Source organism: Mauremys reevesii, linkage group 1 (assembly GCF_016161935.1).
Source record: "Mauremys reevesii isolate NIE-2019 linkage group 1, ASM1616193v1, whole genome shotgun sequence".
In the NCBI taxonomy this organism is placed as follows: domain Eukaryota; kingdom Metazoa; phylum Chordata; order Testudines; family Geoemydidae; genus Mauremys; species Mauremys reevesii.
This window is the reverse complement of record NC_052623.1, coordinates 228,256,319-228,278,430: the sequence shown is the minus strand read 5'-3', so window position 1 is coordinate 228,278,430 and position 22,112 is coordinate 228,256,319. Positions and strand designations below refer to the sequence as shown.

At 58.2% G+C, this 22,112-nt stretch overlaps 9 non-coding genes across 9 annotated transcripts; 2 read left to right on the top strand and 7 right to left on the bottom strand.

The window, feature by feature from the left end:
- Positions 1-835: 835 nt before the first annotated feature.
- Positions 836-909, bottom strand: TRNAI-AAU. The gene has a single exon. It is a non-coding gene; the product is annotated as a tRNA-Ile (tRNA).
- Positions 910-3,640: 2,731 nt separating this feature from the next.
- Positions 3,641-3,714, bottom strand: TRNAI-AAU. The gene has a single exon. It is a non-coding gene; the product is annotated as a tRNA-Ile (tRNA).
- Positions 3,715-6,451: 2,737 nt separating this feature from the next.
- Positions 6,452-6,524, bottom strand: TRNAI-AAU. The gene has a single exon. It is a non-coding gene; the product is annotated as a tRNA-Ile (tRNA).
- A 2,725-nt stretch (positions 6,525-9,249) lies between these two features.
- TRNAI-AAU lies at positions 9,250-9,323 on the bottom strand. Its single transcript has one exon. It is a non-coding gene; the product is annotated as a tRNA-Ile (tRNA).
- Positions 9,324-9,434: 111 nt separating this feature from the next.
- Positions 9,435-9,507, top strand: TRNAA-CGC. Its single transcript has one exon. It is a non-coding gene; the product is annotated as a tRNA-Ala (tRNA).
- A 2,535-nt stretch (positions 9,508-12,042) lies between these two features.
- On the bottom strand, positions 12,043-12,115 carry TRNAI-AAU. The gene has a single exon. It is a non-coding gene; the product is annotated as a tRNA-Ile (tRNA).
- Positions 12,116-14,853: 2,738 nt separating this feature from the next.
- Positions 14,854-14,927, bottom strand: TRNAI-AAU. Its single transcript has one exon. It is a non-coding gene; the product is annotated as a tRNA-Ile (tRNA).
- Positions 14,928-17,643: 2,716 nt separating this feature from the next.
- TRNAI-AAU lies at positions 17,644-17,717 on the bottom strand. Its single transcript has one exon. It is a non-coding gene; the product is annotated as a tRNA-Ile (tRNA).
- Positions 17,718-17,828: 111 nt separating this feature from the next.
- On the top strand, positions 17,829-17,901 carry TRNAA-CGC. Its single transcript has one exon. It is a non-coding gene; the product is annotated as a tRNA-Ala (tRNA).
- The last annotated feature ends 4,211 nt before the right edge of the window (positions 17,902-22,112 follow it).

The window sequence follows — 22,112 nt, the reverse complement described above, 5'->3', positions numbered from 1 at the left end:
AGGTAGGGCCCTTGGCCGTAACGCTTAGCTCGGTCAGTGCGTCTGCATGGGTTTCCTCCAGTGCCTCAAGAGCCTGTGCTAAACTCTCGGTACGGGCGTTTGGCTGCCGCTAGTCAGAGTGCCGTGCCTGCGTCTTCCCTGGGTCTTCCCAGGGCCGGCTCCCGTGAGGCGCGCATAATTTGGGAGGAAAGGGGTAGAAGACAAAGCAAGTGAAGCTGACTTAGAGTGGTGGTGCCCCTGGGCGGAGTGGTGGTCCTGCTCCTTCCTGTCTGAGGTGTGGGCTCGAGTGTGGGCTTGGGGGGTCTGTCTGTGGGCGGTGGGAGGATGGGGTCCAGGGAAGTCCCAAAGGTCACCCTGCGCAGGCGGCGTGCGAAGCCTCTCGCCTAGGTTGGGGTTGCCGAGTATTAAGCCTTTCTCTGTGGCTTGGGCTGGGGAGCGGGATCCGGTCTCGGGTACATTTGGGTGGAGCTGGCGGCCGGCAAGAATTCGGGCCATCAGGTCAACCCCCAGCGGACAATGGGGGCGAGCCGGCAGGCGTGCGATTTTGGTTTCCCGAGCGGGCAGCTCAAGCCTCGTCTCCTAGGAGCCTGGAAGGCAGCCGGCCAGGCTCACCCTTCTCCTCCCCGGGCCCAAGTCCCTTTCAGGCAGCAGGTCGAGCGAGGAGCCCAGGGAGGGGAGGAAAGGAGGCGTCCGGAGCCTGGTCCTGCCCAGCGCCGGCCAGTCTCTTCGCCCAGCAGGGCTCTTGGCTGCTGCCAGCCCACCTGGTTTTGGCCTCTGCCACCCCTAGCAGTCAGCCAAAAGAGCAGAAGCCACCCTCTCCATCCCACCCACGGAGTGGCCAGCATGGGGCTTGAACCCATGACCTTGGCGTTATTAGCACCACGCTCTAACCAGCTGAGCTAGCCGGCCTACGGGAAGCCCTTGCTTGCCTGACCCTTTCGGAGGGAGTCACCGGCTGGCGCGCGGACGGTGTGGCCTCCGTTATCGAATGGCTGGATGAAGCCCCTCACCGCCAAGGCAGGGGAATTAGCTCAAGTGGTAGAGCGTTCGCTTCGCATGCGAGAGGCAGCGGGATCAATGCCTGCATTCTCCAGCCACAAGGGAGCGACGGGACCTTCTCTTGCCCTTCTTTTAGAAGCCATGGACAGTCAGACGGCTCAGCTCCTCCAGTGGCCTCCATCCCTCTCCCCGCTTGGCCTCCCAAAAAGCCAGCCCTTGCCCAGCACAAACCTCTTCCTCCCCGGCCCTCCTCCCCCTTGCGCTGACTGGGAGGCTGGAGACAGCTTGGGGAAGTTAGCTCAAATGGAAGAGCATGGGAAAAGTAGTCAGATCCATACACACATTCTCCAGCCTGCTCTGCTCTGCTCTGCTCTGCTGTGCTCTAGTGGGGGACCTGGGCCTTTCTTGCTGAGCTCTCACTGGAGCACGATCCCTTTCCTCCTCCCTCCCTGCTAGTCTACGCCAAGCTCATTGGCCGGGAGGGAGAGCCACTCAAATACAGAATTACTCACATCCCAGGGGTCCATGAAGGGAAGGAGGAGATGGGCGGGGTGGCACGTGATACCAGCTCAGCTGAGACCGTGAGACCACGCAGCCTCCTCATCTCAAGCAGCATGGCAGCCGTGGAGCAGAGCAGAGCAGAGCAGAGCACGCAGACAGCTTGGAGACAGCCAAAGCGGGGAAGGGCTGCGTTGGTCTGGAAGAGGGAGTCGGTGGGTGTCTCTCCTGGCGGAGGCAGGGTGGTTTGGCTATATGCTGGGCCAGGGAGCCTGCTCGAGTTGCTGAGCTGGGCCTGCTCCTGGCTTTGCTTGGGTTAGAGGAAAGTGGTGAAGATAAGAACGGCCCTCCTGGGTGAGACCAATGGTCCATCTAGGCCAGTATCACGTCTTCTGACAGAGGCCGATGCCAGGTGCTTCAGAGGCAATGGCCAGAGCAGGCAATCATCAAGTGATCTATCCCTGCGTTGTCTTCTGATGTTTGGTGCTTGTTTCAGGGGCTGACTCTCAGCCCAGACACACCCAGGGAGGAGCGTTGGTGTTTGTGCCGAGGCGCGTGGCTGGGACTCGACCCCTTCCCCAGCTCTGGGTAGCCCCCCCCACCCCACCCAATCTCAGGCTGCGTTCTGCTTAAGGCCACAGAGCCCTTGGCTTTTTTTGCCCGGTGCCTGAGAGTCAGGCCAGCCGTGGGGAATAAGCCTGCGGTAGAGCGCCGCATTGCATGCGAGAGGTAGTGGGGGCGATGCCCGCTCTCCAAGCCTGTCGACTAAGGGGTCCTGATGAGCGTGGTGGGTGGGAGAGCCGCCATCTGACTTTGGCCTTGCTGCCCGTGAGCGGTCAGGCCGAAAAATCAAAAGGCATCCTCCCAGGCCCACAGCCACCCAGGGGCTCCTCTGCATCATCTTTCCTCCAGGAGTGCCACACTCTGACCAGCTGAACTAGGCAAGCCACGGAAGCTTCTCAAGGTCTTCCCTGGTGTGGGCTTGATGCGAAAGCACCCGGACGTTCATCAGCGGTTGCAAGAAGTGTGCCTAGTAGGAGTAGCGATGGGGCTGTAGCTTTCCACATCATCTCAAGTTGGGCAGCATTCCATTGCCCTTTGCTGTGTAATGTCCCTGCCACGGGTTTCACTTATGGGCTGTACAATTCTGGCAGGGTGGCCATTTAGAACTCTTTTCCTTTCTTTTCTTTTTCGACTGGCCCCAGCGTTAGGCCCGTTTGGGTGTTTGTGTGTGTGTGTGTTTTCCCATTTGGAGGCATTTGGAAGTTTGGAAGGGGAGCCGAAAGAGGAGTCATTTTCCCAAGAAAGTTGGCTTTCTGCACAGGTAGGGCCCTTGGCCGTAACGCTTAGCTCGGTCAGTGCGTCTGCATGGGTTTCCTCCAGTGCCTCAAGAGCCTGTGCTAAACTCTCGGTACGGGCGTTTGGCTGCCGCTAGTCAGAGTGCCGTGCCTGCGTCTTCCCTGGGTCTTCCCAGGGCCGGCTCCCGTGAGGCGCGCATAATTTGGGAGGAAAGGGGTAGAAGAGAAAGCAAGTGAAGCTGACTTAGAGTGGTGGTGCCCCTGGGCGGAGTGGTGGTCCTGCTCCTTCCTGTCTGAGGTGTGGGCTCGAGTGTGGGGGTCTGTCTGTGGGCGGTGGGAGGATGGGGTCCAGGGAAGTCCCAAAGGTCACCCTGCGCAGGCGGCGTGCGGCCTCTCGCCTAGGTTGGGGTTGCCGAGTATTAAGCCTTTCTCTGTGGCTTGGGCTGGGGAGCGGATCCGGTCTCGGTACATTTGGGTGGAGCTGGCGGCCGGCAAGAATTGGGCCATCAGGTCAACCCCAGCGGACAATGGGGCGAGCCGGCAGGCGTGCGATTTTGGCTTCCCGGGCGGGCAGCTCAAGCCTCGCCTCCTAGGAGCCTGGAAGGCAGCCGGCCAGGCTCACCTTCCTCCTCCCCGGGCCCAAGTCCCTTTCAGGCAGCAGGTCGAGCGAGGAGCCCAGGGAGGGGAGGAAAGGAGGCGTCCGGAGCCTGGTCCTGCCCAGCGCCGGCCAGTCTCTTCGCCCAGCAGGGCTCTTGGCTGCTGCCAGCCCACCTGGTTTTGGCCTCTGCCACCCCTAGCAGTCAGCCAAAAGAGCAGAAGCCACCCTCTCCATCCCACCCACGGAGTGGCCAGCATGGGGCTTGAACCCATGACCTTGGCGTTATTAGCACCACGCTCTAACCAGCTGAGCTAGCCGGCCTACGGGAAGCCCTTGCTTGCCTGACCCTTTCGGAAGGCGTCACCGGCTGGCGCGCGGACGGTGTGGCCTCCGTTATCGAATGGCGGGATGAAGCCCTCACTGCCAAGGCAGGGAATTAGCTCATGGTAGAGCGCTCGCTTCGCATGCGAGAGGCAGCGGGATCAATGCCCGCATTCTCCAGCGACAAGGGAGCGACGGGACCTTCTCTTGCCCTTCTTTTAGAAGCCATGGACAGTCAGACGGCTCAGCTCCTCCAGTGGCCTCCATCCCTCTCCCCGCTTGGCCTCCCAAAAAGCCAGCCCTTGCCCAGCACAAACCTCTTCCTCCCGGCCCTCCTCCTTGCGCTGACTGGGAGGCTGGAGACAGCTTGGGGAAGTTAGCTCAAATGGAAGAGCATGGGAAAAGTAGTCAGATCCATACACACATTCTCCAGCCTGCTCTGCTCTGCTCTGCTCTGCTGTGCTCTAGTGGGGGACCTGGGCCTTTCTTGCTGAGCTCTCACTGGAGCACGATCCCTTCCTCCTCCCTCCCTGCTAGTCTACGCCAAGCTCATTGGCCGGGAGGGAGAGCCACTCAAATACAGAATTACTCACATCCCAGGGGTCCATGAAGGGAAGGAGGAGATGGGCGGGGTGGCACGTGATACCAGCTCAGCTGAGACCGTGAGACCACGCAGCCTCCTCATCTCAAGCAGCATGGCAGCCGTGGAGCAGAGCAGAGCAGAGCAGAGCACGCAGACAGCTTGGAGACAGCCAAAGCGGGGAAGGGCTGCGTTGGTCTGGAAGAGGGAGTCGGTGGGTGTCTCTCCTGGCGGAGGCAGGGTGGTTTGGCTATATGCTGGGCCAGGGAGCCTGCTCGAGTTGCTGAGCTGGGCCTGCTCCTGGCTTTGCTTGGGTTAGAGGAAAGTGGTGAAGATAAGAACGGCCCTCCTGGGTGAGACCAATGGTCCATCTAGGCCAGTATCACGTCTTCTGACAGAGGCCGATGCCAGGTGCTTCAGAGGCAATGGCCAGAGCAGGCAATCATCAAGTGATCTATCCCTGCGTTGTCTTCTGATGTTTGGTGCTTGTTTCAGGGGCTGACTCTCAGCCCAGACACACTCCAGGGAGGGAGCGTTGGTGTTTGTGCCGAGGCGCGTGGCTGGGACTCGGACCCCCTTCCCCAGCTCTGGGTAGCCCCCCCCACCCCACCCAATCTCAGGCTGCGTTCTGCTTAAGGCCACAGAGCCCTTGGCTTTTTTTGCCCGGTGCCTGAGAGTCAGGCCAGCCGTGGGGAATAAGCCTGCGGGGAGCGCTCGCATTGCATGCGAGAGGTAGTGGGGGGCGATGCCCGCGTTCTCCAAGCCTGTCGACTAAGGGCTCCTGATGAGCGTGGTGGGTGGGAGAGCCGGCCATCTGACTTTTGGCCTTGCTGCCCGGAGCGGTCAGGCCGAAAAATCAAAAGGCATCCTCCCCAGGCCCACAGCCACCCAGGGGCTCCTCTGCATCATCTTTCCTCCAGGAGTGCCACACTCTGACCAGCTGAACTAGGCAAGCCACTGGAAGCTTCTCAAGGTCTTCCCCTGGTGTGGGCTTGGATGCAAAAAGCACCCGGACGTTCATCAGCGGTTGCAAGAAGTGTGCCTAGTAGGAGTAGCGATGGGGCTGTAGCTTTCCACATCATCTCAATTTGGGCAGCTTTCCATTGCCCTTTTCTGTGTAATGTCCCTGCCACGGGTTTCACTTATGGGCTGTACAATTCTGGCAGGGTGGCCATTTAGAACTCTTTTCCTTTCTTTTCTTTTTCGACTGGCCCCAGCGTTAGTCTGCTTGGGTGTTTGTGTGTGTGGGTGTTTTCCCTTTTGGAGGCATTTGGAAGTTTGGAAGGAGCCGAAAGAGGAGTCATTTTCCCAAGAAAGTTGGCTTTCTGCACAGGTAGGGCCCTGGGCCGTAACGCTTAGCTCGGTCAGTGCGTCTGCATGGGTTTCCTCCAGTGCCTCAAGAGCCTGTGCTAAACTCTCGGTACGGGCGTTTGGCTGCCGCTAGTCAGAGTGCCGTGCCTGCGCCTTCCTGGGTCTTCCCAGGGCCGGCTCCCGTGAGGCGCGTATAATTTGGGAGGAAAGGGGTAGAAGAGAAAGCAAGTGAAGCTGACTTAGAGTGGTGGTGCCCTGGGCGGAGTGGTGGTCCTGCTCCTTCCTGTCTGAGGTGTGGGCTCGAGTGTGGGCTTGGGGGTCTGTCTGTGGGCGGTGGGAGGATGGGGTCCAGGGAAGTCCCAAAGGTCACCCTGCGCAGGCGGCGTGCGGCCTCTCGCCTAGGTTGGGGTTGCCGAGTATTAAGCCTTTCTCTGTGGCTTGGGCTGGGAGCGGATCCGGTCTCGGTACATTTGGGTGGAGCTGGCGGCCGGCAAGAATTCGGGCCATCAGGTCAACCCCCAGCGGACAATGGGGGCGAGCCGGCAGGCGTGCGATTTTGGCTTCCCGGGCGGGCAGCTCAAGCCTCGTCTCCTAGGAGCCTGGAAGGCAGCCGGCCAGGCTCACCCTTCTCCTCCCCGGGCCCAAGTCCCTTTCAGGCAGCAGGTCGAGCGAGGAGCCCAGGGAGGGGAGGAAAGGAGGCGTCCGGAGCCTGGTCCTGCCCAGCGCCGGCCAGTCTCTTCGCCCAGCAGGGCTCTTGGCTGCTGCCAGCCCACCTGGTTTTGGCCTCTGCCACCCCTAGCAGTCAGCCAAAAGAGCAGAAGCCACCTCTCCATCCCACCCACGGAGTGGCCAGCATGGGGCTTGAACCCATGACCTTGGCGTTATTAGCACCACGCCTAACCAGCTGAGCTAGCCGGCCCACGGGAAGCCCTTGCTTGCCTGACCCTTCGGAAGGAGTCACCGGCTGGCGCGCTGGACGGTGTGGCCTCCGTTATCGAATGGCTGGATCAAGCCCTCACCGCCAAGGCAGGGAATTAGCTCAAGTGGTAGAGCGCCGCCGCATGCGAGAGGCAGCGGATCAATGCCTGCATTCTCCAGCCACAAGGAGCGACGGACCTTCTCTTGCCCTTCTTTAGAAGCCATGGACAGTCAGACGGCTCAGCTCCTCCAGTGGCCTCCATCCCTCTCCCGCTTGGCCTCCCAAAAGCCAGCCCTTGCCCAGCACAAACCTCTTCCTCCCGGCCCTCCTCCTTGCGCTGACTGGGAGGCTGGAGACAGCTTGGGGAAGTTAGCTCAAATGGAAGAGCATGGGAAAAGTAGTCAGATCCATACACACATTCTCCAGCCTGCTCTGCTCTGCTCTGCTCTGCTGTGCTCTAGTGGGGGACCTGGGCCTTTCTTGCTGAGCTCTCACTGGAGCACGATCCCTTTCCTCCTCCCTCCCTGCTAGTCTACGCCAAGCTCATTGGCCGGGAGGGAGAGCCACTCAAATACAGAATTACTCACATCCCAGGGGTCCATGAAGGGAAGGAGGAGATGGGCGGGGTGGCACGTGATACCAGCTCAGCTGAGACCGTGAGACCACGCAGCCTCCTCATCTCAAGCAGCATGGCAGCCGTGGAGCAGAGCAGAGCAGAGCAGAGCACGCAGACAGCTTGGAGACAGCCAAAGCGGGGAAGGGCTGCGTTGGTCTGGAAGAGGGAGTCGGTGGGTGTCTCCTGGCGGAGGCAGGGTGGTTTGGCTATATGCTGGGCCAGGGAGCCTGCTCGAGTTGCTGAGCTGGGCCTGCTCCTGGCTTTGCTTGGGTTAGAGGAAAGTGGTGAAGATAAGAACGGCCCTCCTGGGTGAGACCAATGGTCCATCTAGGCCAGTATCACGTCTTCTGACAGAGGCCGATGCCAGGTGCTTCAGAGGCAATGGCCAGAGCAGGCAATCATCAAGTGATCTATCCCTGCGTTGTCTTCTGATGTTTGGTGCTTGTTTCAGGGGCTGACTCTCAGCCCAGACACACTCCAGGGAGGGAGCGTTGGTGTTTGTGCCGAGGCGCGTGGCTGGGACTCGGACCCCCTTCCCCAGCTCTGGGTAGCTCCCCCCACCCCACCCAATCTCAGGCTGCGTTCTGCTTAAGGCCACAGAGCCCTTGGCTTTTTTTGCCCGGTGCCTGAGAGTCAGGCCAGCCGTGGGGAATAAGCTCAAGCGGTAGAGCGCTCGCATTGCATGCGAGAGGTAGTGGGGGGCGATGCCCGCGTTCTCCAAGCCTGTCGACTAAGGGGTCCTGATGAGCGTGGTGGGTGGGAGAGCCGGCCATCTGACTTTTGGCCTTGCTGCCCGTAGCGGTCAGGCCGAAAAATCAAAAGGCATCCTCCCCAGGCCCACAGCCACCCAGGGGCTCCTCTGCATCATCTTGCCTCCAGGAGTGCCACACTCTGACCAGCTGAACTAGGCAAGCCACGGAAGCTTCTCAAGGTCTTCCCTGGTGTGGGCTTGATGCGAAAAGCACCCGGACGCTCATCAGCGGTTGCAAGAAGTGTGCCTAGTAGGAGTAGCGATGGGGCTGTAGCTTTCACATCATCTCAATTTGGGCAGCTTTCCATTGCCCTTTTCTGTGTAATGTCCCTGCCACGGGTTTCACTTATGGGCTGTACAATTCTGGCAGGGTGGCCATTTAGAACTCTTTTCCTTTCTTTTCTTTTTCGACTGGCCCCAGCGTTAGGCCCGTTTGGGTGTTTGTGTGTGTGTGTGTTTTCCCATTTGGAGGCATTTGGAAGTTTGGAAGGGGAGCCGAAAGAGGAGTCATTTTCCCAAGAAAGTTGGCTTTCTGCACAGGTAGGGCCCTTGGCCGTAACGCTTAGCTCGGTCAGTGCGTCTGCATGGGTTTCCTCCAGTGCCTCAAGAGCCTGTGCTAAACTCTCGGTACGGGCGTTTGGCTGCCGCTAGTCAGAGTGCCGTGCCTCGCCTTCCTGGGTCTTCCCAGGGCCGGCTCCCGTGAGGCGCATAATTTGGGAGGAAAGGGGTAGAAGAGAAAGCAAGTGAAGCTGACTTAGAGTGGTGGTGCCCTGGGCGGAGTGGTGGTCCTGCTCCTTCCTGTCTGAGGTGTGGGCTCGAGTGTGGGCTTGGGGGTCTGTCTGTGGGCGGTGGGAGGATGGGGTCCAGGAAGTCCCAAAGGTCACCCTGCGCAGGCGGCGGCGGCCTCTCGCCTAGGTTGGGGTTGCCGAGTATTAAGCCTTTCTCTGTGGCTTGGGCTGGGGAGCGGATCCGGTCTCGGTACATTTGGGTGGAGCTGGCGGCCGGCAAGAATTCGGGCCATCAGGTCAACCCCGCGGACAATGGGGCGAGCCGGCAGGCGTGCGATTTTGGCTTCCCGGGCGGGCAGCTCAAGCCTCGTCTCCTAGGAGCCTGGAAGGCAGCCGGCCAGGCTCACCCTTCTCCTCCCCGGGCCCAAGTCCCTTTCAGGCAGCAGGTCGAGCGAGGAGCCCAGGGAGGGGAGGAAAGGAGGCGTCCGGAGCCTGGTCCTGCCCAGCGCCGGCCAGTCTCTTCGCCCAGCAGGGCTCTTGGCTGCTGCCAGCCCACCTGGTTTTGGCCTCTGCCACCCCTAGCAGTCAGCCAAAAGAGCAGAAGCCACCCTCTCCATCCCACCCACGGAGTGGCCAGCATGGGGCTTGAACCCATGACCTTGGCGTTATTAGCACCACGCTCTAACCAGCTGAGCTAGCCGGCCTACGGGAAGCCCTTGCTTGCCTGACCCTTTCGGAAGGAGTCACCGGCTGGCGCGCGGACGGTGTGGCCTCCGTTATCGAATGGCTGGATCAAGCTCCTCACCGCCAAGGCAGGGGAATTAGCTCAAGTGGTAGAGCGCTCGCTTCGCATGCGAGAGGCAGCGGGATCAATGCCCGCATTCTCCAGCGACAAGGGAGCGACGGGACCTTCTCTTGCCCTTCTTTTAGAAGCCATGGACAGTCAGACGGCTCAGCTCCTCCAGTGGCCTCCATCCCTCTCCCCGCTTGGCCTCCCAAAAAGCCAGCCCTTGCCCAGCACAAACCTCTTCCTCCCCGGCCCTCCTCCCCCTTGCGCTGACTGGGAGGCTGGAGACAGCTTGGGGAAGTTAGCTCAAATGGAAGAGCATGGGAAAAGTAGTCAGATCCATACACACATTCTCCAGCCTGCTCTGCTCTGCTCTGCTCTGCTGTGCTCTAGTGGGGGACCTGGGCCTTTCTTGCTGAGCTCTCACTGGAGCACGATCCCTTTCCTCCTCCCTCCCTGCTAGTCTACGCCAAGCTCATTGGCCGGGAGGGAGAGCCACTCAAATACAGAATTACTCACATCCCAGGGGTCCATGAAGGGAAGGAGGAGATGGGCGGGTGGCACGTGATACCAGCTCAGCTGAGACCGTGAGACCACGCAGCCTCCTCATCTCAAGCAGCATGGCAGCCGTGGAGCAGAGCAGAGCAGAGCAGAGCACGCAGACAGCTTGGAGACAGCCAAAGCGGGAAGGGCTGCGTTGGTCTGGAAGAGGGAGTCGGTGGGGGTCTCTCCTGGCGGAGGCAGGGTGGTTTGGCTATATGCTGGGCCAGGGAGCCTGCTCGAGTTGCTGAGCTGGGCCTGCTCCTGGCTTTGCTTGGGTGAGAGGAAAGTGGTGAAGATAAGAACGGCCCTCCTGGGTGAGACCAATGGTCCATCTAGGCCAGTATCACGCCTTCTGACAGAGGCCGATGCCAGGTGCTTCTGAGGGTATGGCCAGTGCAGGCTATAATCATGGGATCTATCCGTGATTTGTGTTCTGTTGTTTGGTTCTTGTTTCAGGGGCTGACTCTCAGCCCAGACACACCCAGGGAGGGAGCGTTGGTGTTTGTGCCGAGGCGCGTGGCTGGGACTCGGACCCCTTCCCAGCTCTGGGTAGCCCCCACCCCACCCAATCTCAGGCTGCGTTCTGCTTAAGGCCACAGAGCCCTTGGCTTTTTGCCCGGTGCCTGAGAGTCAGGCCAGCCGTGGGGAATAAGCCTGCTGTAGAGCGCCGCATTGCATGCGAGAGGTAGTGGGGGCGATGCCCGCTCTCCAAGCCTGTCGACTAAGGGGTCCTGATGAGCGTGGTGGGTGGGAGAGCCGGCCATCTGACTTTTGGCCTTGCTGCCCGGAGCGGTCAGGCCGAAAATCAAAAGGCATCCTCCCAGGCCCACAGCCACCCAGGGGCTCCTCTGCATCATCTTTCCTCCAGGAGTGCCACACTCTGACCAGCTGAACTAGGCAAGCCACGGAAGCTTCAAGGTCTTCCTGGTGTGGGCTTGATGCAAAAGCACCCGGACGAACATCAGCGGTTGCAAGAAGTGTGCCTAGTAGGAGTAGCGATGGGGCTGTAGCTTTCCACATCATCTCAATTTGGGCAGCTTTCCATTGCCCTTTTCTGTGTAATGTCCCTGCCACGGGTTTCACTTATGGGCTGTACAATTCTGGCAGGGTGGCCATTTAGAACTCTTTTCCTTTCTTTTCTTTTTCGACTGGCCCCAGCGTTAGGCCCGTTTGGGTATTTGTGTGTGTGTGTGTTTTCCCATTTGGAGGCATTTGGAAGTTTGGAAGGAGCCAAAGAGGAGTCATTTTCCCAAGAAAGTTGGCTTTCTGCACAGGTAGGGCCCTTGGCCGTAACGCTTAGCTCGGTCAGTGCGTCTGCATGGGTTTCCTCCAGTGCCTCAAGAGCCTGTGCTAAACTCTCGGTACGGGCGTTTGGCTGCCGCTAGTCAGAGTGCCGTGCCTGCCTCTTCCCTGGGTCTTCCCAGGGCCAGCTCCCGTGAGGCGCGCATAATTTGGGAGGAAAGGGGTAGAAGACAAAGCAAGTGAAGCTGACTTAGAGTGGTGGTGCCCCTGGGCGGAGTGGTGGTCCTGCTCCTTCCTGTCTGAGGTGTGGGCTCGAGTGTGGGCTTGGGGGGTCTGTCTGTGGGCGGTGGGAGGATGGGGTCCAGGGAAGTCCCAAAGGTCACCCTGCGCAGGCGGCGCGGCCTCTCGCCTAGGTTGGGGTTGCCGAGTATTAAGCCTTTCTCTGTGGCTTGGGCTGGGGAGCGGATCCGGTCTCGGTACATTTGGGTGGAGCTGGCGGCCGGCAAGAATTGGGCCATCAGGTCAACCCCTGCGGACAATGGGGCGAGCCGGCAGGCGTGCGATTTTGGCTTCCCGGGCGGGCAGCTCAAGCCTCGCCTCCTAGGAGCCTGGAAGGCAGCCGGCCAGGCTCACCCTTCTCCTCCCGGGCCCAAGTCCCTTTCAGGCAGCAGGTCGAGCGAGGAGCCCAGGGAGGGGAGGAAAGGAGGCGTCCGAGCCTGGTCCTGCCCAGCCGGCCAGTCTCTTCGCCCAGCAGGGCTCTTGGCTGCTGCCAGCCCACCTGGTTTTGGCCTCTGCCACCCTAGCAGTCAGCCAAAAGAGCAGAAGCCACCCTCTCCATCCCACCCACGGAGTGGCCAGCATGGGGCTTGAACCCATGACCTTGGCGTTATTAGCACCACGCCTAACCAGCTGAGCTAGCCGGCCTACGGGAAGCCCTTGCTTGCCTGACCCTTTCGGAAGGAGTCACCGGCTGGCGCGCGGACGGTGTGGCCTCCGTTATCGAATGGCTGGATCAAGCCCTCACTGCCAAGGCAGGGAATTAGCTCAAGTGGTAGAGCGCCGCTTCGCATGCGAGAGGCAGCGGATCAATGCCCGCATTCTCCAGCGACAAGGGAGCGACGGACCTTCTCTTGCCCTTCTTTAGAAGCCATGGACAGTCAGACGGCTCAGCTCCTCCAGTGGCCTCCATCCCTCTCCCCGCTTGGCCTCCCAAAAGCCAGCCCTTGCCCAGCACAAACCTCTTCCTCCCGGCCCTCCTCCCTTGCGCTGACTGGGAGGCTGGAGACAGCTTGGGGAAGTTAGCTCAAATGGAAGAGCATGGGAAAAGTAGTCAGATCCATACACACATTCTCCAGCCTGCTCTGCTCTGCTCTGCTCTGCTGTGCTCTAGTGGGGGACCTGGGCCTTTCTTGCTGAGCTCTCACTGGAGCACGATCCCTTTCCTCCTCCCTCCCTGCTAGTCTACGCCAAGCTCATTGGCCGGGAGGGAGAGCCACTCAAATACAGAATTACTCACATCCCAGGGGTCCATGAAGGGAAGGAGGAGATGGGCGGGGTGGCACGTGATACCAGCTCAGCTGAGACCGTGAGACCACGCAGCCTCCTCATCTCAAGCAGCATGGCAGCCGTGGAGCAGAGCAGAGCAGAGCAGAGCACGCAGACAGCTTGGAGACAGCCAAAGCGGGGAAGGGCTGCGTTGGTCTGGAAGAGGGAGTCGGTGGGTGTCTCTCTGGCGGAGGCAGGGTGGTTTGGCTATATGCTGGGCCAGGGAGCCTGCTCGAGTTGCTGAGCTGGGCCTGCTCCTGGCTTTGCTTGGGTTAGAGGAAAGTGGTGAAGATAAGAACGGCCCTCCTGGGTGAGACCAATGGTCCATCTAGGCCAGTATCACGTCTTCTGACAGAGGCCGATGCCAGGTGCTTCAGAGGCAATGGCCAGAGCAGGCAATCATCAAGTGATCTATCCCTGCGTTGTCTTCTGATGTTTGGTGCTTGTTTCAGGGGCTGACTCTCAGCCCAGACACACTCCAGGGAGGGAGCGTTGGTGTTTGTGCCGAGGCGCGTGGCTGGGACTCGGACCCCCTTCCCCAGCTCTGGGTAGCCCCCCCCACCCCACCCAATCTCAGGCTGCGTTCTGCTTAAGGCCACAGAGCCCTTGGCTTTTTGCCCGGTGCCTGAGAGTCAGGCCAGCCGTGGGGAATAAGCCTGCGTAGAGCGCCGCATTGCATGCGAGAGGTAGTGGGGCGATGCCCGCTCTCCAAGCCTGTCGACTAAGGGGTCCTGATGAGCGTGGTGGGTGGGTGAGCCTGCCATCTGACTTTTGGACTTGCTGCCCGGTGCTGTCAGGCCGTAAAATCAAAAGGCATCCTCCCCAGGCCCACAGCCACCCAGGGGCTCCTCTGCATCATCTTGCCTCCAGGAGTGCCACACTCTGACCAGCTGAACTAGGCAAGCCACGGGAAGCTTCTCAAGGTCTTCCCCTGGTGTGGGCTTGGATGCGAAAAGCACCCGGACGAACATCAGCGGTTGCAAGAAGTGTGCCTAGTAGGAGTAGCGATGGGGCTGTAGCTTTCCACATCATCTCAATTTGGGCAGCTTTCCATTGCCCTTTTCTGTGTAATGTCCCTGCCACGGGTTTCACTTATGGGCTGTACAATTCTGGCAGGGTGGCCATTTAGAACTCTTTTCCTTTCTTTTCTTTTTCGACTGGCCCCAGCGTTAGGCCCGTTTGGGTGTTTGTGTGTGTGTGTGTTTTCCCATTTGGAGGCATTTGGAAGTTTGGAAGGGGAGCCGAAAGAGGAGTCATTTTCCCAAGAAAGTTGGCTTTCTGCACAGGTAGGGCCCTTGGCCGTAACGCTTAGCTCGGTCAGTGCGTCTGCATGGGTTTCCTCCAGTGCCTCAAGAGCCTGTGCTAAACTCTCGGTACGGGCGTTTGGCTTCCGCTAGTCAGAGTGCCGTGCCTGCGTCTTCCCTGGGTCTTCCCAGGGCCGGCTCCCGTGAGGCGCGCATAATTTGGGAGGAAAGGGGTAGAAGAGAAAGCAAGTGAAGCTGACTTAGAGTGGTGGTGCCCCTGGGCGGAGTGGTGGTCCTGCTCCTTCCTGTCTGAGGTGTGGGCTCGAGTGTGGGCTTGGGGGGTCTGTCTGTGGGCGGTGGGAGGATGGGGTCCAGGGAAGTCCCAAAGGTCACCCTGCGCAGGCGGCGCGGCGGCCTCTCGCCTAGGTTGGGGTTGCCGAGTATTAAGCCTTTCTCTGTGGCTTGGGCTGGGGAGCGGATCCGGTCTCAGGTACATTTGGGTGGAGCTGGCGGCCGGCAAGAATTCGGGCCATCAGGTCAACCCCCTGCGGACAATGGGGGCGAGCCGGCAGGCGTGCGATTTTGGCTTCCCGGGCGGGCAGCTCAAGCCTCGTCTCCTAGGAGCCTGGAAGGCAGCCGGCCAGGCTCACCCTTCTCCTCCCCGGGCCCAAGTCCCTTTCAGGCAGCAGGTCGAGCGAGGAGCCCAGGGAGGGGAGGAAAGGAGGCGTCCAGAGCCTGGTCCTGCCCAGCGCCGGCCAGTCTCTTCGCCCAGCAGGGCTCTTGGCTGCTGCCAGCCCACCTGGTTTTGGCCTCTGCCACCCCTAGCAGTCAGCCAAAAGAGCAGAAGCCACCCTCTCCATCCCACCCACGGAGTGGCCAGCATGGGGCTTGAACCCATGACCTTGGCGTTATTAGCACCACGCTCTAACCAGCTGAGCTAGCCGGCCTACGGGAAGCCCTTGCTTGCCTGACCCTTTCGGAAGGAGTCACCGGCTGGCGCGCGGACGGTGTGGCCTCCGTTATCGAATGGCTGGATCAAGCCCTCACTGCCAAGGCAGGGGAATTAGCTCAAGTGGTAGAGCGCCGCCGCATGCGAGAGGCAGCGGATCAATGCCTGCATTCTCCAGCCACAAGGAGCGACGGACCTTCTCTTGCCCTTCTTTAGAAGCCATGGACAGTCAGACGGCTCAGCTCCTCCAGTGGCCTCCATCCCTCTCCCGCTTGGCCTCCCAAAAGCCAGCCCTTGCCCAGCACAAACCTCTTCCTCCCCGGCCCTCCTCCTTGCGCGGACTGGGAGGCTGGAGACAGCTTGGGGAAGTTAGCTCAAAGGGAAGAGCATGGGAAAAGTAGTCAGATCCATACACACATTCTCCAGCCTGCTCTGCTCTGCTCTGCTCTGCTGTGCTCTAGTGGGGACCTGGGCCTTTCTTGCTGAGCTCTCACTGGAGCACGATCCTTCCTCCTCCCTCCCTGCTAGTCTACGCCAAGCTCATTGGCCGGGAGGAGAGCCACTCAAATACAGAATTACTCACATCCCAGGGGTCCATGAAGGGAAGGAGGAGATGGGCGGGTGGCACGTGATACCAGCTCAGCTGAGACCGTGAGACCACGCAGCCTCCTCATCTCAAGCAGCATGGCAGCCGTGGAGCAGAGCAGAGCAGAGCAGAGCACGCAGACAGCTTGGAGACAGCCAAAGCGGGAAGGGCTGCGTTGGTCTGGAAGAGGGAGTCGGTGGGTGTCTCTGGCGGAGGCAGGGTGGTTTGGCTATATGCTGGGCCAGGAGCCTGCTCGAGTTGCTGAGCTGGGCCTGCTCCTGGCTTTGCTTGGGTTAGAGGAAAGTGGTGAAGATAAGAACGGCCCTCCTGGGTGAGACCAATGGTCCATCTAGGCCAGTATCACGCCTTCTGACAGAGGCCGATGCCAGGTGCTTCAGAGGCAATGGCCAGAGCAGGCAATCATCAAGTGATCTATCCCTGCGTTGTCTTCTGATGTTTGGTGCTTGTTTCAGGGGCTGACTCTCAGCCCAGACACACTCCAGGAGGAGCGTTGGTGTTTGTGCCGAGGCGCGTGGCTGGGACTCGGACCCCTTCCCAGCTCTGGGTAGCCCCCACCCCACCCAATCTCAGGCTGCGTTCTGCTTAAGGCCACAGAGCCCTTGGCTTTTTGCCCGGTGCCTGAGAGTCAGGCCAGCCGTGGGGAATAAGCCTGCTGGAGCGCCGCATTGCATGCGAGAGGTAGTGGGGCGATGCCCGCTCTCCAAGCCTGTCGACTAAGGGGTCCTGATGAGCGTGGTGGGTGGGAGAGCCGGCCATCTGACTTTTGGCCTTGCTGCCCGTAGCGGTCAGGCCGAAAATCAAAAGGCATCCTCCCCAGGCCCACAGCCACCCAGGGGCTCCTCTGCATCATCTTTCCTCCAGGAGTGCCACACTCTGACCAGCTGAACTAGGCAAGCCACGGGAAGCTTCTCAAGGTCTTCCCCTGGTGTGGGCTTGGATGCGAAAAGCACCCGGACGAACATCAGCGGTTGCAAGAAGTGTGCCTAGTAGGAGTAGCGATGGGGCTGTAGCTTTCCACATCATCTCAATTTGGGCAGCTTTCCATTGCCCTTTTCTGTGTAATGTCCCTGCCACGGGGTTCACTTATGGGCTGTACAATTCTGGCAGGGTGGCCATTTAGAACTCTTTTCCTTTCTTTTCTTTTCGACTGGCCCCAGCGTTAGGCCCGCTTGGGTGTTTGTGTGTGTGTGTGTTTTCCCATTTGGAGGCATTTGGAAGTTTGGAAGGAGCCGAAAGAGGAGTCATTTTCCCAAGAAAGTTGGCTTTCTGCACAGGTAGGGCCCTTGGCCGTAACGCTTAGCTCGGTCAGTGCGTCTGCATGGGTTTCCTCCAGTGCCTCAAGAGCCTGTGCTAAACTCTCGGTACGGGCGTTTGGCTGCCGCTAGTCAGAGTGCCGTGCCTGCGTCTTCCCTGGGTCTTCCCAGGGCCAGCTCCCGTGAGGCGCGCATAATTTGGGAGGAAAGGGGTAGAAGAGAAAGCAAGTGAAGCTGACTTAGAGTGGTGGTGCCCCTGGGCGGAGTGGTGGTCCTGCTCCTTCCTGTCTGAGGTGTGGGCTCGAGTGTGGGCTTGGGGGGTCTGTCTGTGGGCGGTGGGAGGATGGGGTCCAGGGAAGTCCCAAAGGTCACCCTGCGCAGGCGGCGTGCGAAGCCTCTCGCTTAGGTTGGGGTTGCCGAGTATTAAGCCTTTCTCTGTGGCTTGGGCTGGGGAGCGGGATTTGGTCTCGGGTACATTTGGGTGGAGCTGGCGGCCGGCAAGAATTCGGGCCATCAGGTCAACCCCCTGCGGACAATGGGGGCGAGCCGGCAGGCGTGCGATTTTGGCTTCCCGGGCGGGCAGCTCAAGCCTCGTCTCCTAGGAGCCTGGAAGGCAGCCGGCCAGGCTCACCCTTCTCCTCCCCGGGCCCAAGTCCCTTTCAGGCAGCAGGTCGAGCGAGGAGCCCAGGGAGGGGAGGAAAGGAGGCGTCCGGAGCCTGGTCCTGCCCAGCGCCGGCCAGTCTCTTCGCCCAGCAGGGCTCTTGGCTGCTGCCAGCCCACCTGGTTTTGGCCTCTGCCACCCCTAGCAGTCAGCCAAAAGAGCAGAAGCCACCCTCTCCATCCCACCCACGGAGTGGCCAGCATGGGGCTTGAACCCATGACCTTGGCGTTATTAGCACCACGCTCTAACCAGCTGAGCTAGCCGGCCTACGGGAAGCCCTTGCTTGCCTGACCCATTCGGAAGGAGTCACCGGCTGGCGCGCGGACGGTGTGGCCTCCGTTATCGAATGGCTGGATCAAGGCACTCACTGCCAAAGCAGGGGAATTAGCTCAAGTGGTAGAGCGCTCGCTTCGCATGCGAGAGGCAGCGGGATCAATGCCCGCATTCTCCAGCGACGGGACGTTCTCTTGCCCTTCTTTTAGAAGCCATGGACAGTCAGACGGCTCAGCTCCTCCAGTGGCCTCCATCCCTCTCCCCGCTTGGCCTCCCAAAAAGCCAGCCCTTGCCCAGCACAAACCTCTTCCTCCCCGGCCCTCCTCCCCCTTGCGCTGACTGGGAGGCTGGAGACAGCTTGGGGAAGTTAGCTCAAATGGAAGAGCATGGGAAAAGTAGTCAGATCCATACACACATTCTCCAGCCTGCTCTGCTCTGCTCTGCTCTGCTGTGCTCTAGTGGGGGACCTGGGCCTTTCTTGCTGAGCTCTCACTGGAGCACGATCCCTTTCCTCCTCCCTCCCTGCTAGTCTACGCCAAGCTCATTGGCCGGGAGGGAGCCCTCAAATACAGAATTACTCACATCCCAGGGGTCCATGAAGGGAAGGAGGAGATGGGCGGGGTGGCACGTGATACCAGCTCAGCTGAGACCGTGAGACCACGCAGCCTCCTCATCTCAAGCAGCATGGCAGCCGTGGAGCAGAGCAGAGCAGAGCACGCAGACAGCTTGGAGACAGCCAAAGCGGGGAAGGGCTGCGTTGGTCTGGAAGAGGGAGTCGGTGGGTGTCTCTCCTGGCGGAGGCAGGGTGGTTTGGCTATATGCTGGGCCAGGGAGCCTGCTCGAGTTGCTGAGCTGGGCCTGCTCCTGGCTTTGCTTGGGTTAGAGGAAAGTGGTGAAGATAAGAACGGCCCTCCTGGGTGAGACCAATGGTCCATCTAGGCCAGTATCACGTCTTCTGACAGAGGCCGATGCCAGGTGCTTCAGAGGCAATGGCCAGAGCAGGCAATCATCAAGTGATCTATCCCTGCGTTGTCTTCTGATGTTTGGTGCTTGTTTCAGGGGCTGACTCTCAGCCCAGACACACTCCAGGGAGGGAGCGTTGGTGTTTGTGCCGAGGCGCGTGGCTGGGACTCGGACCCCCTTCCCCAGCTCTGTAGCCCCGCACCCCACCCAATCTCAGGCTGCGTTCTGCTTAAGGCCACAGAGCCCTTGGCTTTTTTTGCCCGGTGCCTGAGAGTCAGGCCAGCCGTGGGGAATAAGCTCAAGCGGTAGAGCGCTCGCATTGCATGTGAGAGGTAGTGGGGGGCGATGCCCGCGTTCTCCAAGCCTGTCGACTAAGGGCTCCTGATGAGCGTGGTGGGTGGGAGAGCCGGCCATCTGACTTTTGGCCTTGCTGCCCGGAGCGGTCAGGCCGAAAAATCAAAAGGCATCCTCCCCAGGCCCACAGCCACCCAGGGGCTCCTCTGCATCATCTTGCCTCCAGGATTGCCACACTCTGACCGGCTGAACTAGGCAAGCCACTGGAAGCTTCTCAAGGTCTTCCCCTGGTGTGGGCTTGGATGCGAAAAGCACCCGGACGTTCATCAGCGGTTGCAAGAAGTGTGCCTAGTAGGAGTAGCGATGGGGCTGTAGCTTTCCACATCATCTCAATTTGGGCAGCTTTCCATTGCCCTTTTCTGTGTAATGTCCCTGCCATGGGTTTCACTTATGGGCTGTACAATTCTGGCAGGGTGGCCATTTAGAACTCTTTTCCTTTCTTTTCTTTTTCAGGACTGGCCCCAGCAGTTAGGCCCTCTTGGGTGTTTGTGTGTGTGTGTGTTTTCCAATCATTTAGAATCTAAAATTTGGAAGTTTATTTAGGAAGGAGGTAGAGAAGAGAGGTTAAGTCATTTACATCCCAAGAAAGTTGGCTTTCTGCACAGGCAGTGCTGGAGTAAACTGCAGGTTTTAGATTAAGTCTCTGGAATGCATCCCGGGATGGGTCCTCAGTCCTTTGCAGAGCTTCAGTTTGTAGCAAAGTCCTCCAGAGGTCAGAAGCAGGATTGAAGACCAGATGGAGATGAGGCCTTAGCCTTATATAGACTTTTCCAGGTGTAAGAATCCCTTTGTCTTCACTGTGGAAATTTACAGCAAAAATATGGAGTCTGGAGTCACATGGGCCAGTCCCTGCATACTTTGCTGAGTCACAAGGCGTGTCTGCCTTCTCTCCATGGGTCCATTGTGTCCTTGATGGTCCTTAATGGGCCATCAAACAGGCTAGGCAGAGCTGACATCAGCTTGTCTGGGACACTTCCCAGAGGCAGAGCACCAACAAATATTGACAGCATAGAGCCAACATTCATAACTTCAACTAAAAATGATACAGAGACATACAGACAGCATAATCATAACCAGCAACCCAGAACCTGGTCTTAGACACCTTATATGACTCCCTTTACTTAGGATTTGGTGCCACTACAGGACCTTGGTTGCAACCCATGTTCTATATGGTCCCCATTTATATCAATAACGTCACACCCCAACGCAAAATTGATGCAGGAAGGGATGACAAAACATCGCTGACTGCATCCCAAGAGCCCCCTTCCTTGGGTCTGTCTCACTACAGCTAGTGTTGGGCTAGAGGCCGTACCAGCAGTGTATAACAGAAATGGTTTATCAAAGTCATGTTCAATAACATGAATGGATCTCTTTAAAAACTAAAGGTATAACTTGGTTAGATTTTGAAGCATGGTTCCTGTATGTTTCATGTGATCTTGCCAAGAGCTAAAGAAAATAGCTACTTTATCCATACCAGTTTTGGCCAATGTTTTGAACCCAAATAACATTAAACCAATGTAGATATTGAGGTTGTTCATAGTACAGGAATCTTGGCATTTAGCCATGAAAGCAATATGGTAGTGTGCCTCAGTTTCCCCTCTCATACAGCACATCAGGTCTGGAATGTATTTTCCCCTGTGAAAAGTTCCAACACTGTTTGCATGCATTAACTGTGAAACATCAGTATAGCAAGGCCCTTTAACATAAAGTGTGTTTTCATGTACTCCTTTCAACATGTTTAAGGGATTTTCCAAAAGATTAGGCACATCGTACATTTTTACAGTTCTTGGCAATAGCAACACATTAGTTACAAAAATTAGCATTAGCAATAACAACAAATTGATTGCAAGTGTCCATTTACAATCATGTTTGTCATGCCACACCCTTGGCTCAATACCATTGGAATTTGGGCATTTTAGGGTTAACCTGTGGGTTCCCTTTGCAAAATTCAGTCTTCTCTTTCCTTCTTGTTCTTCCGGATTAAACCCTGATTTCTCTTGCTTAACAGAGATCACCGGCTGATGGGGTGGGCCCTCTGTGCTAACAGCTATTAGCAAGTCTTTCTTCTCCCTGCCAGCCAAGTAATTCGCATCAACACAGACACTAGCTTTTAACTTCTTAGCTGCTATGGATTCCACGGCTGGACTTTGTCTTACAGAGATACCACACAAATCCAAAGAGTCTGAGGGTGAGAGCTGGCTTGCTCTCCCCTGCCTCCTCAAGCATTCAGCCATAAAACTGTTCTGCTTTGAAAAACCAGTAACTGAATCTGTCCTCAGACCCTGAAGCACAGACTGCTCACTTACAGATTCAGCCTGGAGACATTCCTGTCCCAACAGCATTGTCTCCCCAACAAGCTGGCCACACAGCCAGATGGTTATAGGGCTCACCTTCCTTAACAGCTTCTACTCCACCTGAGACCTTTTCAAAGCTGCCCACACTGGATCTCTCAAAAGGAAAGTCAGTGGATCCATTCACAACAGAAAATTTCTGGCTGTTAGGAACTGAAACTTTCTTGATTAAATCACTTTTACACCCTTCAGTTGCAGTAAACTGCTTGCACAGGCTACCATGAGGATTCCTTTCCCTAGGAGCTTCTCTAAGCAGCAATTCACCCCTCTCAGAAATTCTGCCCTTCCCCTCTTCACCTAGGGCTTGCTCTAAAGGAACACTTCCCTGAGCAACCACAGATGCACACCTACAGACTTTCTAGATAACAGGTCAAAAGTAGTCTCCTTCCCTTGGCCATGAACAAGTTCAGGAATCTTTTCCTTCTTGCTACAAGTTGTCAAACTGTCAGTCGGTAACACAATTAAATCGCCTTTATGCTCTCCTTGTGCCCTGGATAGGGTATCACCCTGATCAGACAGAGTTGCTGCACCCTTTTCCAACCACACACTAGCAACTGGCAAACTACAAGCACCAGAATTGTCTGGTCTCTGGGATTTTGCTATGACACTAACTGGATGCAACCTAGTCACAGTGCCATTCCCCCCAGCAGACACAAACTCAGGACCATTCCCTTCCTGGGCTTTAGCTGTATTTACAACCAACTTCGAGACAACTGAATCA